The following is a 19,400-nucleotide window of genomic DNA, read 5'->3' on the forward strand; positions in this document are numbered from 1 at the left end:
TGACGACGAAGAACACGAGCTCATCTCGATTGTTGTCGAGATAATCGGAATGACGGCGAAATTCGAGTCTTCGTCTATACTAATTTGATACCTTATTGTACCGAGATTGTTGAAGGAACCAGAGGTGAAGATAGATATTGCGATAACGCGTGCAATCGTTGCAAATTTCCTAGAGGTCTTTTCGCGAACGATAGGAAAGAATCCGCTTTTTCTCGTCAGATTGTTTCCGGTGACAATGACTTTCGCGGACACTCTGCGTATGTACTAACGACATATTCAATTCGCATGTTCAATGTACCTTGTATATACTTGCTTGTTTTGTAACGGAAACGGGAAAGCACGATCGAACGGCACGATAAACACATCGAAATGGAATTCTTTATCCCACGGCGCACAGTTTAGGTGCTGATTTATTTTCACGAACGTACGTTTTTCCCCGCTAACGTGCATCTGAAAATGTGCAGTTTGTTTTTTTTCCGCGACGTTCTCGACGTGAACAATGAAGCGCGAACGAGCGGTCGCGTAACCGCCGGCAGCAGCTCGCAAATTTGTAAATTGGGTCGGCTCGCTCGACTCCTAATTGGCGCGCTAAAAATAACTCGCGATTTACCCCGGAAGATTGCGATAACCGGATATCACTCCCCGTGTGCACTCGCGCGCTCGTCATTTTCTCTTGTAATCATCGGGTCGAAAGTTCGATCGCGAAAGAAATCCGCGTGTCTTTCCTCGATACGATAAGTGCGTTATCGCTATTTGCGAATAATACCAGAGATCGACCGTAGTATTTTAATCCTCAGCAGTCTCTCTTAGACAACATGACGTAAAAAATTTCTTGTATATACTTGATACGTATAAAATATTCAAAACGAGCGACGCATCAGCAACGTAAAGATCAAACTCGGCACAAAAAGCGACAAGATTGAGATCGCGCTCCTGCCGTAAATATCTTTCAAGTTCATCAACATCTCTCCTTCTCTTCTTATTTTTATAAATCTACAGACACTGCATGTGCTGTTGAAAGACGAATGAAATCGCGCGCAGACTTTTAGATTTCCGTCCGCAGCGAATTCTGTCGTAATTAATAAAACATTGTATACGGAAGGTTTTGAATACGAAAGACACGATTGACGTCATCATTTGTCCTTGTAAACTCGTCGATTTTATCATTCTCTGCGTAAAGTTGTCTAAATTACACTACACACGAGGGGAGGGGGAGGGGGCAGCTCGATGAGCCGGCATAACGAATTACGCCCCGTTATGAAGGCGCCCATTTAAGATCAAACACGAAACCGCAATTTTTTTAATCACGCCTGCTTGCGCTTAAGGAGTGATGCATTGAAATAAAATGTTCGTGCCGTGCAAACACCGCGTCTCTAATAACGAGAAGGACAAGGCACGGCGGAAAGGGTGGTCTCTCCCGGTAATGAATTTGCTATTGTGCGTCGCATTGGAGCACTTTTCTTCAGCTCTTTGTCCGCACCGTCCCTTTATCCCGGAAGGAATGCGTGCGTGTGTACGTACACGTTCGCACACGAGCGCGCGTCGTTCGTAAATAAAATTGCGCATGTTGCGCTTTATGTCCGCCCCTGAAGCCGGACGGAAGGGTTGAAAGCTGAATGCACATTCGTAGGCGGTCGCCTGGTCGGAGTTCGTAACGGGATCGTTTGAATTGGTAATTAGTCGCTATCGCGTCTGTATCGATTATTCTTTCCTATATTTTTAGCGCCTACTTGTGAATCGAGGATGTGTATCGGGTGCGCGCGAAATCATAAAAAGGAGGAAAGAGGGTAATTTTCGAAATTTTATCGGTCAGCCGCGAAATATGTCGCAAGCGATCTCGATCTTAATGACAGATGTTCCAACAAACCTGCAAATGTATATAGTGCAAGTGATGGAAGGAATCGTTATCGAAACGATGCGAGATTTATTTTAATAACAATAAGCGCAGACGAGAAACGTATTTTTCTCACGCTGCGTACGTTGCACTCTCTAGACGCAACCCTTTCGTCAATAGGATTATTTTGCCCTCCTTTCACCCTTCGGGTATCAAACTGAAAACGCATCTCACCGAAGGTGATTTATATATGGCTCTGCACGCTCTATTTTATTTCCACACATCATATCCACGTATCATATTTATATAACAAAAACCGAATAACCGACATGGTAAAGTAAAATTAAAGCTGTCGCTTGGCAAACTTCTCGCATCAAAAGTGTTCTATCGTCGGAAAGGTCGCTTGCTTTGCGATCTACCGTTATAAATTTGTCACTTCTGTACCAATTATTCGATCAGTTTTACATGTTGAAGTATTAGCCGAATATTTTTGTCGGATTTATCTCGTAAATCCTGTAAATCCTCGTTTACCGCGTAAAAACCTACAAATCCGGTAAAGAGTGAGAGTGAGGAAGGTGGTTAGGGGGAAGTCGAGAAGGAGGGAGAGTCGAGTAAATTTTTGGCGACGATATTCGCGCGGCACGAACCCTCGGTGTTGGGGATGGTACCCAGGAAGGGAGAATAACGAATATAGGAAGGGTGGCCTCCCAGCCCCAGGCGTAATGTTCGGCTTTTCAAGCGGGACGAAACGTCCGTTCGGTACGTCCGCCATAACGGAGTGCCGCCGGGTCACGCGCGACGCATAGAGAGATGCGTCGCAGACGATCGATTTTACGGCTCTTCTACTCTTCTACGCACGTGTTCGTGGCGGTCGTGGTACAGTCTCGCGCATCCACCGCGACCGGTGCGGTGCGGCGCTCGCGACCGCAACGCGATTCTTATCCCGCAGCGAATTGCGCCTCGAAGAACAACCGCGGTCTCGCGCGAGGCGATGAGAATTTCAAGGCCTGGTCACCTTGCGAGATCGGACCAGCCAACATTTGAGAGAGAGAGGGGGGGGGGGAGAGAAAGAGAGACTTAAACACAATTTAACGAGACATTATTTTATACATGTTACACTTGTTTTGTACGCCTCATCCATATCTCGGTCATGTCATTGTCACGAAGAGGGCCATTGGGTGCTTTTAGGCACTTGGCGCGAATTTTTCTCGCCTTCACGTCCGGACTCGATGCGCGACTTTGGACGAATTGGCGCACGTGCTCGCGGACTGTAGCGGAGCGCACCAAGTTGGACGGCAGTACTCTGCAACGAGAGTGCAGTGCAAGGTGCATGCGAGCTCTGACCCATATCTCGCGGTCGATATTCCCTGGCCCAGATCCGCTTCCTGAGATTAATATTTTTTCCACGCAAGCCCGACGACGATTGATCACCGCCGGGTCGCGCCGCGCGCTGCACGATGCACGATGCACGAGACGTCCCGCCTAGATTCGCTGAAATTCATTACTTATTAAATACCAACGCGAACGCACGCACTAGAAGGAACTGTTCTCGAGTACTGGTACTTTGCTTGAAACACGAGCCGAATACGGCGATACGGTAGCGCGACTCGGTAGTCGCGATGAACTCTGATCGATAAAGATAAGGTCGAATGCGAATACCATCTTGCGCGAAATCCTCAATACCTCGCTTCGAATATGTCACCGATACTGGACGACCGGCGCGGCGTGAGCAGGCGAGCGGTATCGATGACGGTAATAACGAGCTTCAATTATTAAAGATGCACGCGAGCGCATAAACTTGACGTCGATATTTGTCTGGTGGCTGGTAAATGACAAAGAAAAAGAAGCGAAGACGACGAGGGCGGGCTTTAAATCGTTAAAGATTCGCTTGAGCGCGTGAGATTACGTTCCACGTATTCGATGTTTGCCTTTGTAGAGGTATAGCTGGGTATCCACGATACCTTGTAGTCGATAAGTGACGAAAAAGACGACGACGACGATAACGAGCGAGTTTCAATCACCGTTAAAAATCACCGCGCACATGTACGGATATTAATCGCGAGCGTGTCGATATCTCGCTTCAAGTTAATACGAGCTAGTCATCCACACTTGATAGCCGGAGGACGAGAAGGTTGATAGTGACGACGATGACGTTGACGACGACGACGACGACGACGACGACGACGACGACGACGACGACGACGACGACGACGACGACGACGACGACGACGACGACGACGACGACGACGACGACGACGACGACGACGACGACGACGACGACGACGACGACGACAACAACGACAACGACGACAACGGCAACGAATCGCTTCAGCGTCACTTCGCGCGTTGTTTGGCGAGGTCATGGTCAGCCAGCGTGCTGAAACCGAGAGTCAACAAACTCTGGCGGCTCGCTGGCGAGCGAGCGAACGAGCGAGCGACCAGCCATCCGACCGGACAGTTAACCAACCCACCAAATGTAAGCCCGGCCAAGCTGGTTCCTCCCAAGCCAAGCCAAGCCAAGCCATGCCAAGTGAAGCCTGTCGGTAGCGGATTTTGCTCCTGTCCGCTCTCTTTCTCTTTCTCTCGCCCAGTGTCCCGTTCGCAATCTCTCCGGCGCGTCCATCTAAAAATAATTCGCCATCATTATTTATAACCCGCCTGTTGCATGATGCTTCTTCACGGCAGGTGCGTCGTTCACGATCGACGTTGACGAGTCGACGACGACGAGGACGACGTTTCGGCGAGAAAAGACGGCACCTTCCCTTGCAATCTCCGAAGGTCGCGCGTTCGGAGCTTCGCTAACACTCACATCGTCGTCGTCGTCGTCATCGTCGTCGTCGTCGTCGTCGTTGTCGGGGTTAAGGTTGAGAGATTGGGAGCGTTCGCTAGCCTCCTTTCGTCCCAACACGTGACGACGGCTATCAAGTTGGAGCGTAAGATGGGTGAAAGGATCAGGAATTGGGGTCGTGTATGCGTGTGTATGTAAAAGGGTTGGAAACAAGTATCCTCCGATATCCTCAGCATCCTCGTCGCCTCCGCCACGCGATACCGCGCTCATGTACATAACGTCAAGTGCGAATTTATCGACATTGGAACTCGTGACGTCGACTTGGTCGGCGGCGGTGGCTGTGGAGGTGGTGGAGGTGGCATCGCGCTCTCGGAACTCCGTCCTCGTCCCCTCGTGCTCGCGCGCGAGTTATGACGTCACTCGGTAGCGGGGCGACGATTTGGCGAATCCTCGCGCTCCACGTCATTGCCTGCCTCCAAGTGCGCTCTTCGGGCTCGTATCTCGCGCGCGGTGGAGACGGCGAGTCACGTGACGTCACAACCGGTGGGACAAACGGATGGACGGGACGGCACGGCACGGCACGGCACGACGGCGGAGGTGAACGACCTCGCGGACCGAGTTCAATACACCACGACGACCATTGAGAGAGAGAGAGAGAGAGAGGGGGGGGAGAGAGAGAGAGAGAGAGAGAGAGAGAGAGAGAGAGAGAGATATGGGACGCGAGAATCCACGACGACGAGTTCCTACGTCGTTGTTTGTAACGTTTCGCTCGCCTTCCCGTGGAAGGAAGGAGCCCTCCTCCTCTTCCACCATCTCATCCTCCTCCTCTTCCTTCTCCTCCTCCTCCTCCTCTTCCACCATCTCATCCTCCTCCTCTTCCTTCTCCTCCTCCTCCTCCTCCTCCTCCTCCTCCTCCTCCTCCTCCTCCTCCTCCCCCTCCCCCTCCCCCTCCCCCTCCTCCTTCTCCTCCTCTTCCTGCTCATTCTCCTCCTCTTCCTCGTGTAACGCGCGAAGCACGGTGACCCGCGGCGATTAGGGTGAGATCGCTTTGATAAAATTTCTTCGTGAAGATCATTGAGAATTCCCGGTGTTCCTCAAAGTAGACTTTCGATTCTCCTTGCGCCGCTATGATGTTTTAATCGCATTTTTGTCGCGGATTGTCGTAGCGTGGTTCGAATTGGCTAAAATTCGAATAGAATTCCCGGCGAATACAAGATCTCTCGTCTCTCGTGAATATTCGGTAGAGGTAGCTCAACTTTGCGCGCGATTCCTACAGCGTTTAATCGATCTGCTTTTATTTCCGTACATCTCGTTTCTCATTGCTCTGTTTTTCTGCATTTAGCCGAGAAAGTTAAAATTAGTCGACACCGAGTTACATATGGAAGAGTCACTGACTCCGGCGAATGCCTTCTTTGATTCGCCAAAAAAATTCTGCACCACGTCGAACGCGAGCGAAACGAAGCAAAACAAGAGTGCAACCGAATGCAATAAAAATGATGCCGAATTATTCGATATCGAGTGTGTTGGGGTCATGATTGCAGCGTAAACAATTTTAATTGAAATGCAATTATGTTTGTCAAATATTCGTTTGCATCTTTGTTTCTTCGACACGCTTTGACCCACTTGATATATTCGGATGCAGAACATTCTGAAAGAGAATTACTCGTTATTAAACGTATTTTACTCTTCAGTAATCAACTGTTCCACTCTTCAATAGTCGCACATTCATTATGAATCCATGATTGGGACACTTTTGTTTTTTAAACTTCGCTGAAATTCGAAACGTTATAGATGTTAATGTGTGTCAGCGTTGCAAACCCCGGTTAAGAGGAGCGAACCTGACGGCCATAATGGCGTCTTGGAATCAATTATTATTTCGTGACGCACATGATCGATTATTCGATCCATTATTCGAGCAAGCTCCGCCGCGCGCGCGCAATTTATACGTGATCATTTCTAACGTATGACGTGAAAGCACGCTGGCACGAGCGCGCACCACCGTCATGCTGCTGATGGTAAGGTGCACCTTGTAGAACGAGCTGCGTGTCGCAACCACGTGGCTTGACATCTGATAAGGCCGTAGTCAACGGGAACTCACCTCCTAGGCCAAGTTTGTCCGTAGGCCGACTTGGCTCCTTTTTACGTTATCGATATGAAGTTTCAGAGCGCGTAATCGGACTTGCGGTGCGCTCGCACGTTCCTGAAGGCCCTTTGCCACGTGGCACATTGCGACACGCGACACACTCGTCGGCCCGTTTTCCTTGCGAGCCTTTCCAAAGAGGCGGTTGAGCCATGCAAATTTGACTTACTAAGCGAAAAACAAGCACACACGAGTTGGCGCATCGCGGACAAATTTGGCCGCGAGATTTCGACACGAGATTCTCGCGCATTCGTCGAACACTTGGCAATTTTGGGACGCGTGTCAGCCTTTGTTTTCTCCCCGAAATAACTTTTTTCACTCTCGACATTCTTCTCGTTCAGCTTCTTTCGATGAGAGTATTTTGTTTTTTTTTTGTTCTTTTTAATCGTCTCTCTTTTTTTTTCACATATTTAAGAATGAAAAATGTAACGGCGAGTCACGTATTCCGAAGACAAATAATTTCCGTTTCCGGCTGCACCGTGATCGGGACATCGCGGTCGGCTTATCGATTCGGCTGAAAGTAACAGCGTTTCCGCGTAAAAGTGAGTTAGAGCGAGCGACCGCATATTGGCGGTGTTTCAAGGGCGATATGCGGCTTACCCATAGGGTTAGACGGTGATCGCCTTAAAAACGCCATTGTTCACAAAAATTACTTGTATCATCGTCCGTCATTGTAGAGATTTCTCGAAAATTGCTTTAAGGTTGCGTCAAGAAATTTCCCTTCTTGAATCCGTATTTTTATTCTTCCTAGATTGTGTTACGAAACTTTTCTCGGTTTCGTACACAATCTTTCGTACACAATCTAGGTTTCGTAAGTAATTCGTAGTACACGTTTCGTTTACATTTGTTAATTTAAAACGATCAAGCGTCTGATTAACTCTTCGGTTTGCACTTTTCACTGCAGTTTCCGCGAATTATCTCGCTTACGAAGCTTTCGCCGGTACGATGAAATTAACTCGTAAGAGGGTAACATGTGCAGATTCTCGACATACGTAATTAACAGGCAGCCGCAGCGGCGTTAGTTAAAAATAATTTAATTCCGTCGCGAAGTCGCCGACCTAAAGAAAGAAAAAAAGGGCTAAACGAGGGAAACGAGATTGTGAGCTCTCCGCGTGTGTGTATTTTGGGTAACGAACCCTCTCGACTGGAATTTCCATCTTTTCTTTCGCCGCGCACGCGAACGCGTTAATCTTCGCGATGTTTCTAGTGTGCTTAAATCCTTGAAAGAGAGAAGAAAAGAGGAGGGAGGGAGGGAGGGAGGGAAAGATTAAAATTGCATTTCTCCCGATAGATTGAAACATCGGCTTGTCGCATCGCGAATAAATTTGCATTTGCGTTGAAAACGCAATTTACACGTATTTACACGTGGCGGAATAAATACGCTCTTTAGCTCTCGCGAGTAAAAGGTTTAATTATATGATATTAATCGATTATATTAGAAGTGTGTTTCACGAATAAATACAACGCATGTGCGCAGCATCTGCAGAGAAGAATGTATCTCTATGTTGCGTAAAATTGACATTCCATACCAAGTATCTTTTTACATAGAATTAAATTTCATCGTATAGGATAATTCTGTTTCCGCGCGTGAGAGATGTGATTTTTATACGGCAAATTTTCTTTTTCTTTTTTTTTTCCTCTTTAAATGAAGCGGTCGTATTTTCCGTATTACAATTTTATCTCGCCCCGATGTTAACGTTGCAGCATCGCGCGCGCGAGGAGACGGATGCGCGTGTTAATCTATCCTCTCTTTTTTCGGCCACGTGTAATTGCGCAACGCTCGCGTAAAGTTCGTATTTATAGACCGCAAGATTAGCTTTAAGGATAGCGTAAGTTCGGAGTGAAGTAACTATGCTCGTTCACTCGCTTGTGCTCGCTCCTTTTTACATAATTAACCTTCGCGGCGTTATTCGCGCCGCGCAGGTATATTGCATTCCCGGCGCTTACGCGACCGGCTTCTCTCCCGAGGAATAACGGGTCCTCGCGCAGTAGCGCCGCATTAATTCATCGCTCACTATGAATCGTCGTTGGCTGTACTCGTGACATTCGGCTCCTTTGAGTTCCGCTTGCCGAACACGTTGCAAATAACTTGTCTTAAATTTGTAATTCTCCCTTCCTCTTTTTCTCTCTCTCTCCCCCCCCCTCTCTCTCCCCCCTCTCCCTCTCCCCCTCTCTCTCTCTCTCTCATCTATTCCCCGGTCTACCGCCATTTTAATAAATGGTTGATTTTATTCTGACCGCTTGAATATTCGAGCGCGTTCGAGCGTCCGGATGGGATTTAACGGTTTTTTTCCTGCGATTACGTTACAGATTGTGTCTAGTAGCCGTGCGTTTCTCGAGTAAACGGTAAAATTAAATACACAGGATGAATATGTATAATGTATTTAAGCAGAGGAGCAAAGAGCACGTTGAAACGATTTAAATATTCCGCGACATGGCGGAAGGTTTTCAGTGTTCTTTCTCGCGAGTGTCATTCACTCGCGGTGAAGGCGCAAAAATGCTGGAAATTCTCCACCGTGGCGCGCGGCGGACTTGTATTCTGTATTCTCCGGTGTGTACTTCTTTTTGCCGCTCCGTTTGTACACTACGAGTACTTGATCGCAATTGACGATCTAGTTATTTTTTCCAACAGTCATTGTGATGATAATATCGCGCAATCCGAATAACCAACCGATGTCATCGATGAGCCAATGTTCCACGGGAAAAAAAATTTGAGAATCACTGCGGCGGGTTTCTTTGCCACCGAGAATCTCCGCCTCCACTGCCACCGCCACCACCACCGCCACCATCACCATCACCACCATCGTCTCCGCTGCCGCCGCCGTCGTCGCCGTCGTCGTTGCCGTTGCAGTCGCGCAACAAGAGAAACGAAACCGGAAACTACCGTCGTGTGTATTTTGGTAACGAAGGTTCCGGGGTAACTGGCGGTTTGCGGGGAAAGGAAGAGGGAGAGAGAAAGAGAGAGAGAGAGAGAGAGAGAGCCCTCGAGTCGGCGAAAATTCCGCAGCGGTTCCTGTATGCTGCAGGGGTGGAATTCGATATACGGCGGTCGCGAGTGGAGCGGCGACGGCGGCGGCGGCGCCGGCGGCGGCGGCGGCGACGACGACGACGACGACGACGACGACGACGACGACGACGACGACGACGACGACGACGACGACGACGACGACGACGACGACGACGACGACGACGACGACGACGACGACGACGACGACGACGACGACGACGACGACGACGACGACGACGACGACGACGACGACGACGACGACGACGACGACGACGACGACGACGACGACGACGACGACGACGACGACGACGACAACGACGACGACGACGACGACGACGACGACGACGACGACGAAGATGGAGGTGGAGGACGGCGGCCCGTCTCGTGAACGATCGCCATGTCAGACGTATAATCAGACGATTATGCTCGTAATAATAGGCCCAAATTCCGAGTAAGAGCCTCGAAACCGATTCGCCGTCGATATATCTATACGTGGTCTATGGGAAATTTCTGTTTCGTCTTTCTCTTTTTCGCACAAGAAACGTCGCGCAATTTCGTCGACAGTCCCAATTGCGGTTACCGCCATCACCAGCTCCCGCTCCCGTCGTCCCTCGTAGGGAAACGGTTTCGTTTCTCCTTTCGTTTTTCCCTTCCGAGCCTGTGTCTCGGCTGCTCTAGGCGCCGTCGGGAGGACGATGGCGGTGGGCTTAATTACACTTTCGGAGCTTCTGCGCGTGCGAGTGCGTGCAAATAAATATCTCGTGCGCAAATATTTTTGAGAAGCCATGTTTGGCTGTTCTTTTTAAACGGGGGAAAATCACGACGTTGACGTGTAGTACAACACTATTGTGTGCGTATTAAAATGGTCAATTCTCATCAAATGAATTGGCAACCAAGTCGCTTAATAATAACAATAATAACATTGATAGCAGTAATATTCAAATTTAGTAGCAGAAATTTCAAATTTTTCGGCACCATGGTGTCCAAAATTAACCGAAAATAGACGAGACCGCCGATGTTTGCACGAAAGGAACCAAGCGCTCTACAAGTCCTTGAAACACGCGAAAAGAGTGTCTGATCATTTTTTATAAAGACTTTGCAGATACGGTGCGCGAGTTTTTACTATTATCCATCTACGGAGTACAGTAAAGTCATTTGTAGAAAAGACACGCTTCGACTCGGCTAGTCGAGTATCCTTCGAAATCGAATTTTGAACTGTACCGAACCCTGAAACGCGCCGTAGCACACGGGTAGCCGACGGGTGTATCGCGCACGAAGAGGGTGAACACACGTCGGGCGGTGGCTCGTCGACGAGTGTCGCGGCGCTGCTCTAAAACAGGGCCGCTACGCATGCGTGCTCCCTCGCTCCCCGTCGCTGCTCCGCGCGAGAGTAGCTCGGGGTTAGCAGCGGAGAGGGGGAGTGCCTAATCCCAACTTGCCCTACGCTACGCGCCAGGCGCGTCAGTCGCGCGAGAGCCTTCGACGTGTGGAGGTGTCTCCCCGCGCTCCGCGTGAGCACCACCGCCGCTCTCTCCCCCGTCTCTTTCCCCCCACACGCGCGCGACACATCACTGCCACTAGTATAATAGCTACAATACTGCCGTAGTATATCGACACGCGTGCGTGCGTGCGTGCGTGCGTGCGTACGTTGCATGCGTGCATGCGTATGTGCGTGCGTGCGTACGTACAGAGAGAGAGGAGAGAGAGAGAATGCGTGCGCGCGCGCGCGCGCGCGTTCCATCGCGACATTGTGAAAACTCTGTGAGGGATTGTCGTCATCCAAGAAGAGTGGAAGAACGCCGAACACGTGAAACAGAACGACAGGACGAGGTAGACGTGATCGTTCGCGAGTGCTCCGGGGACGTGTAAAGCAGATTGAAAGGAAGAGAAGCGTGACGATCGAACTGTCGTGCGGTTGTTCTTTGACGCTCTATGGTGTGCCGTCTCCTCAATCGCGCTCGTGTATTTTCGTGTCGTTCGTTTAACACTGCCGGAAGCACGCCGTTGCTCCCTTGGCTCGACGAAAGCGTTGTCGCCGTCGCCGTCGCCGTCGTCGTCGTCGTCGTCGTCGACGTCGTCGAGCCCATGAGGCATCGTTGAGCCCACATTGTATTCAGGGAGGAAGGAGGAAGAGCGAGTAAGCCAGCAAAAGCGAACAGACACGACGACGAGGAAGACGGAAGAAGTGGGAGGCGTTGCTTTATCGGAGCATATCGAAGAGCAGACGATTCAACGACGGTCGCGCGTCGAGATTTAAACTGCCACTGCCGCCGTCGCCACTGCCGTTGTCGCCACTACCGTCGTCGTCATCGTCGTCATCATCGTCGTCATCATCATCATCATCATCATCATCATCATCATCATCATCATCATCATCATCATCATCATCATCACATTGGTCACTGGGCGATTTAAATGGTGAGTGTATAGTGTGAAGTCACAGCGGCTTTCGCGTCGTTCGCGCTTTGTGCCCTGTGATGATCGGTTCTCTCTCTTTCTCTCTCTCCCTCTCTCCTCCTCACTCCTCCACCCACCCCCTCTTCTTCGATGACGCTCCTCGTTTATTATCGTCGCGTTGCATCGCGCCGCGCTGCGATCGCATGACGCCCGAGAGCCAGACTGTGTCCTCCCTCTCTTCCTCTCTTCCGCCCTCCTTTCTGCCCTTCTTTCCATCTTCCTCCACCCCCGTACTCTGTGCTCTCTCCCTTTCGAAACGGAGCGGAGCCGCGCGCGAATTTTTGGCCAGTGCTGCGATCGATGCCTCGGGGACGCTTTCGTGTACGCCCTCGGCTGCTCGTCCTTTGACCCTTAAACGTGCAAGCGGCATGCGCGCAGGGCGAAGTTCGGAGGGCCGCGGGGTTTCGTGCGCTCGCCGAAATATACATATACTGTTCTCGTCCGGTGTCTCTCTCTTTCGTCCTATCCTTTTTTCTCGGAAGTTTCGGTGTTTCTCGTTTTCTTTTTAGAAAGCGCCATTTTATGTCGATATAATCTGAAAATGAAAGTGACATTACACGCGTGACGTTTGCCAGGAAAATTAAAAGTTTTCGGCCGCGGTACGATCACCACGAGGGTTTCAAATTATGACGTCGTTGAATCGTCGAGAATGACGAGTAACTTTCTGTTACCCAAAGTTCCCCATTAATTCTTTATTAATTATTCCTGTTTTTGGGAGAAAATTATCGGAGGATCTGTCAAATCTGTTACATCTTTATACCTCGATCAAAGATCGAGACGTTTGCGATAAAATAAAACAGATGGAAATTTTGAGCGAACAATCGCATTCGGACTTTCTCAGTTAATTGGCAACGTCATTGTACGAGTAGTAATTGTGATATGTGATATGTGAATACTTCTCGAATTTCTCTCGAGAGAATGTGTAGCGAAACATTTCAGTACGTTTTTGTATTTTTTCGCTAAGCTCCGGAAAAGTTACTTGTTTCCTGCATCGCGGTTGAAATCTTGATAAAAAGGAGAGGGGAGGATATTTATTTACGCTCCGCGAACACGTTGAAGCAAAAAACACAATGAAAGGTGAATACAGGTTCTCACTAGTCCGCTGACGTTACATAAAAGGAGCACCTTCCCTCAAAGGTAATACAGGGACAAGTTAGTCCTCGAATCATGCGAACGCGCGCGCCGCGAACGCTTGTATCCGCGAGGAGGAGAGTGCAGTGTACATGACGTTTTCGCGTGGAAGCCGCACTTCCGGCCATTATGCTCGTGGCCTTGATGAGGCCTTGCTCCAAATAGCGGATAAAGCCGTAATACTTAGGCAAGATCGAAGTGCGACTCTATACCTTGACATTTGAATCGGATTATTTTTGTATTTTTTATTTTGTCGCGATAATTCAAGCGGAGACTAGCTCTCGAGCGAATGTCCTTTCTCTCCCTCTCACGTCTCATTCGTCAAAACAGCATCGAGTGATCGATCAAAGGTCAATCGTTTCCACGAGCCGTCTTAATCCTATCTTTACATTAGTATATTTATATATTTTTGGCAAATTTGACCTAATGTGTTTACTCAATGCGCGCTATGTGCGTAAATTATCAATTCCAATTTTCAGGCCGAAACGAGTATCGCGTAAAGACAGTGTAATGTTTATAAATTGTGATTTAACTGTTAATTTACAGTACATATTCGCTCGCTATTCGTGATATTTCTCGTGCCATTTTTTGGCATAGAAATGGGAATAGAATTTATTTATAGAGGGTTAAGTCGGCACTTTGGAACACGTATAATTTCCTTTGTCTTTTTTTAATAGATTCAGAATGGTTTTGTGTGTGTGTGTGCGTGCGAATAAGTGCGAGGATTATTCCTAAATATCCTCTCCATTAAGCTATTAAAGTTTAATAAAACGACAACAGCGCGTCGACCTTTTTATCGAGAGGGTCAGCGAGGGTACCGCGCGGAAATCGGAAACGGCAAACGTGAAGTGATATTTAACAGGGCGTTAATTACCGTGGCTTGTGTGGGCAAATGCAACAAGTCGCGTAAATGCCGAGCCACGATGATAATGCGCGAAAGGTCGAAGATTACCGTGTGTTCTATCGTCAACCGACCGATCCGGCCATCACCACGAAAAACTAGGTCGCGTAGCAAATGCCGATGTTCTTCCGGTCGAAGTTGCGACGCGACGTCTGTCGACTCAATCTTAATTACTGTAATCGCGCGTGCTTTGTGAAAAATTTCTTCCTTGGGGGAGATACGTCGCATTGCTGCGGTGTTTCCACATTGAGTAGTTTCTCGAAAATGCATCGATCAATATTGTTGCACAAATATTATGGCGAATAATAAGTCAAGCCGAGTAATAATAGGCGCGGTTTAACGCGATGTAACGCGAGAGTCGGACTGCTCGGAGAAATTGTGCCAAAGAGATAATATCAGAATCAGAGACTAATCATGATATTTCGCCGACGATAACAATCTACCTTTGTAGCACGCGCTTTGATCGGGGTTGCAACGGTTGTACACGAACGAAGCAGCATCAAAGTATGACACAAACTAGAATGGATAACAACGGGAAGCGAGAACAATATTTCGGACTGTCTTTACGATATAATGAGCGAAATTCGTGCAGAGACCCGATCGGATGAAATTCGCGTTGCCGTTAAAACCAGCCCGGAGAATTCGAGCCGATGGCGAGAGAAAATTTCCCTCACGACCAAATAGGAAAAAGGACTCGCGATTCTGCGCGCTTTTCGATCTCGGAGGAGGTCGAGAATTCCGATTACTCCACGTATACGCGAAAAATTATGCTCCGCGACGAGATGCACGGGGGGGGGGTAGGAGGGTGGGTGGGCAGCGGCAGGGAGAGAGTCGACGCAGAATTGAAATTCTCGATCTCTCACGGTCACTGGCCATGGCATTCAGGCAATGCCACGGTGCCGCTGAACGAGTCGAAGATCACTGGCCCCGGTTTCTCGGTCACTGCTCGGTTCGGCGCTGGCCCGAAGAGATCGATGAATCGCTTAGTAGCAGTCGCGCGCGAGATACGCACGTGCGCAACGTGCGGGGAACGCCGGAGAGCGAATGAATTATTCGACTTGCCGGGCTTGTTTTTCCATCATTGTAAACTCGTAGCGCGCTTCCGATATCGGCGGCGGTTGTCGCCGACGACAACAGGGAGATATCGTCGCGGCGGATCTCGTCGCGCGGTTGCTCCTGCGCGAGGGGGGACGAGGCACGTGCCGTCGCGCGAAAGCGAGTACGACGACGGTACGGGGGTATCTCGCGCCGCCGCGTCCGCGTATTTGCATTTCTCTCCGGCCGTATAATGACAGTTATTAATCGACGATTATAGCGGCGATTGCGTTATGTTGCGGGCCAATCGCCGCGCCGCGCCTCGCCGCGCCGGCCACCGATTCTCTCGACGGCCGGCGCACGCGAGCCGATCAGCTGATCAACTGACAGAACGCGCGACGACGACGAAGCCGCGCGCGCGCACGCGCGCGGATACGCGAATTAATATCTCGGAGTCGAGCGTGCAGTAACGTTCGCGCTAATCGCGGGAAACGAGGGGCCACTTAACCCGTAGACTTTCAGATGTGTAACCCCGCGCAGACCGCTGTGGCATTTATATCGCGCGTATCGTACGCGTGTCGCGCGCGCGCACACGGCTATCGATTCTCTCTTTCGCTTGCGCGTCTCTCTCTCTCTCTCTCTCTCTCTCTCTCTCTCTCTCTCTCTCTCTCTCTCTCTCTCTCTCTCTCTCTCTGCGTTCGCCTGGCGAGCTGCCTGGCTCCATCGTCGATTGCGCGTTAACATTCAGCCCAGCCGCAAAAATGCTGCAATCACGTCGCCCGTGTGCGCGTGTTTGTGCGTACGCGACCGCTTTCTGGCGCTTTCTCGCCTCGCCTCGCCTTGCCTCGCGTCAGCCTCGCGACGTTCAACAGCAAAGTCCTCGAAATCCACGAGGGGTTTGTATCGCGATATCAACTGATTTCTATTGCGCAACTAGGACTGTTTTTCCCTAAGGTAACCGCGAAATTAAATGGCGTGGAGAAAAACCGATTGCAAGATCGACGAGGAGAGATATCAAACGCCAGAGACAGGCGGAATAGGGATAAATTTGCACGCGAGCTGCTCGGAGAGAGACGTCGACCGCTGCTCTCTCGATTGACCTCAGATTGATCGTAATGACTTTTTCGCTAATAGGCTTGGGATTAAAAGCAGCTTCGTAAGCTCGAAACGATCTCAAAGGACGCAATGTTCCGACGGAATCCCGCGGGAGTAATTCACGCGTAAGACTAGTTTCGCAGGGCGGCAGTAGAGGGGCAGGAGGCGGGAGGGAGGGAGAGATGATGCGTCCGCGCTCGTTGGTTCGTTCGCTCGCTTGCTCGCTCGCTCGCTCACTCGCTCGCTCGCTCGCTCGCTTGTTCGCCTTCTCCTTCGCCCGAGGAGGAGAGTTGAGGATGATACAGGTACTAGAGAGAAGAGCGGGTCGTTGAACCTCACGAACGAACGGACGGACGAACAGACGGACGGATGGACGGGCGGTCCTCTCTTCTTGCGTATGCCTTGCACGCTCTTTCGACCGGGTTTTCGTTCGCCCTTCTTATCGCGCGTGGACGTCGACGCCGTCGACGTAACTCGTGCGCGCTCCGAATGTCGTCGTCGTGCTCGTCGAAATCGCGTCGAGATTGAAACATTCGTTCTTTTGTGATTTCGAGTGACACGCGGTATTTTCACTGGTCGAGCTTCGTGCGAGTTTCCTCACTTGTTTCGAGCGACATGTCGTTGCGGGACATTTCGAGAATAATATCTCGCTGGAAGTGTGTATGTTCCCGGTTGAACGGAGAAGTGTTTCTCTCTCGTGTAACATTCCGCGTATCCGCTTCCCGCGCGTGTACAGGACAAAGATGGATATAAAATGAAAACCGTTAGTTTCGCGACGCTCGGTATTTAATGCTACACCTAGAAGACTCGCGTTTACCGCTAAGCGCGCGCGCGCGCGCGCTAGCGAGAGAGCGCTATAATAATCGCTCTCACGGGCTCTCGGGAATAAAAACGGGGCCCCGTGTTAATCGGGGGGTCTAGCCTTCGGAGAGCGACGGCGGCGGCGGCGGCGGCGGCAAAGCGTCGATCTTATCGGTATCTTATCAATTTTTCTTCACTCACTATACGTGCTCACTTACACACGCGCTTTCGCGGGCGACCGACGGTTTCCGGCACGTACGCGGAATCCTGTTTGCACTTAGTCACCGACTACAGTTAACTTCCTGCCCCGCCGTCCTGTCTGATCGCGAGGCTGCTCTCTCGGATGATGAGCGCCGTGGTGAAACGTGCGCTTGCGTTTCTTTTCCTCCTCTTTCTTTCTCTCTCCTTCCTCTTTCTCTCTCCCTCCCTCTCTCTCTCTCTCTCTCTCTCTCTCTCTCTTTCTATTTTCCACGCGAGATTGTGCGTGCGGCGCATATCACATCGCGTTGCATCGGCGGCTTGCAAAAATTCCACTCCTCGGCTCCTCGCTGAGCCGATTAATGAGAATATCGTGGATCCGATTAGTCTGGTAGGAAAAGGAAAAAATTCATCGATCGCCGAGCAATTATTTCCATGTATGAAGTCGGCACACACCAGTACACTTTACGATTAACCTTTAAGCTTAACATTGGCGCAATTCCGGGGGCGATTACTGTGTCGGCTTTTTGCAACGAAGAGATAATCACCACGGCATTAGATAACTCCGCACGATTTTAATTTCGTTCTTGCTGCGTCTGTCCGTAACGTGAAGGATCGTAGCAAAAATTGTTTTGTGAAAAAAGTTATATGTATGTATGTGTATATATTTCTATCTTATAACGTTGAAACATCCCGCATGTGCGAAACGAGCGCGACGGCGAAATCTAGAAGTGGGACGGCTGAAAGTGAATCTCTCTTTCTCTCTCTCTCTCTCTCTCTCTCTCTCTCTCTCTCTCTCTCTCTCTCAGGTGCGCGCGCGCGACCCTGACTATTTCGCTGTCGCTCGCGCGACTCCTCTTTCGCGCTCGTGAACGCTTACGGGCCCCCGTAGCGTTGTGCTCCGGTAGAACCCAGACACCCTCCTCGGGCCCCGAAAACTGGTTCCGCCCGTGCGCTTTCGTGAGCGGTACGCGTGTCGAAGATCCGATCCGAACGGAAGGACGCGTTGCGACGCGGCGTGGCGCGGCGCGGCGCGGTGCGACACGACGCGATGCATTGCGACCCGCTGCCTGTGCCCTGTGCTCGTCCATCGCATATGGGCCTCGAAGACGGCTCCGAGAAGAGACGAATTGGCCACGACCGGTCGGTCCTCGAATCTCGTCGTTAGACGGTTTAGGAGTGAGTTTTCGTGTCGGGCGAGTCTAACTCTCTTATTCTTTCTCTCCGTCTCTCCCTTCTCTCCCCCCTCCCACCATCCCTCGCACCACCTTCGCCTTCCTCTCGCTTTCTCTCTTCCGCGAGGGGCCCATGGGAGTGACCCTGAAAGTTCAACAGCCCTCCCTCGAATGGCGCTTTCCCCCGACCCCGCTCGTTCTCTTTCTCACTCTCTCTCTCTCTCTCTCTCTCTCTCTCTCTCTCTCTCTCTCTCTCCCCCCTCCCCTTTCGTCTTTCCTGCTCCTTCCCCGCCGTCCTCCGCCAACACCCCCCTCGTCCCTTGTCCCTTCCCTTTGTGTTGCACGCTGAAACCTAACTTCGCTTAGGTCGTCGCGACGATGCACGTTGCGGCTTCTTCGACGCCGCTGCTGCGTTAGACGTAGCGACCCCGCGGTGAGGTTCCAACGCATGTAGGATGAAATTCCTGAGGTGTAAGAGATGCAGGATTAAACGAAGGTACGACCACCGTGTTCCGTCGTTTGCTCCCGAATAGGATGTGCAATTTTTGCAATAACGGTTTTTATCTTATGGTAATTTGCGCGGCGAGTCGGAAATGTACCATGTCAAAATTGTCTCTCACACGATATCATTTGGAAAAATCTTGTATAATTTAATCTTAATCTTATACGCAAGAAAATAGTTGTCTTATTTTTAATGTTATAACGTAGCAACTAGAAACGTGCCTTTCCACGTTAATTCCAAGAGTTGTCGTTCTTTTTTTCTTTTTTTTCAAGTCTCACACACGGCTTGTTTTTCGCACAAATCACGTTCAACGAGCTGTCACGAGCCGGTACTCGG

General features: G+C 50.2%; 1 protein-coding gene across 3 annotated transcripts in view; it reads left to right on the top strand.

Moving 5' to 3' along the window:
• Utx (Utx histone demethylase) overlaps positions 1-19,400 on the top strand; it is a 59,990-nt gene that overhangs the window by 2,743 nt on the left and 37,847 nt on the right. Inside the window, exon 1 of one of the 3 annotated variants that reach the window (XM_011144967.2) lies at positions 10,894-12,187. The exons of the other annotated variants lie outside the window; for them this stretch is intronic. The gene's annotated coding sequence lies outside the window, so the exon portion shown is untranslated. Of the gene's footprint in view, positions 1-10,893; positions 12,188-19,400 lie in introns of those variants that run through there. 3 annotated transcript variants of the gene reach the window in all.

This window comes from Harpegnathos saltator, unplaced genomic scaffold (assembly GCF_003227715.2).
Source record: "Harpegnathos saltator strain DR-91 unplaced genomic scaffold, Hsal_v8.6 scaffold519, whole genome shotgun sequence".
Taxonomy (NCBI): domain Eukaryota; kingdom Metazoa; phylum Arthropoda; class Insecta; order Hymenoptera; family Formicidae; genus Harpegnathos; species Harpegnathos saltator.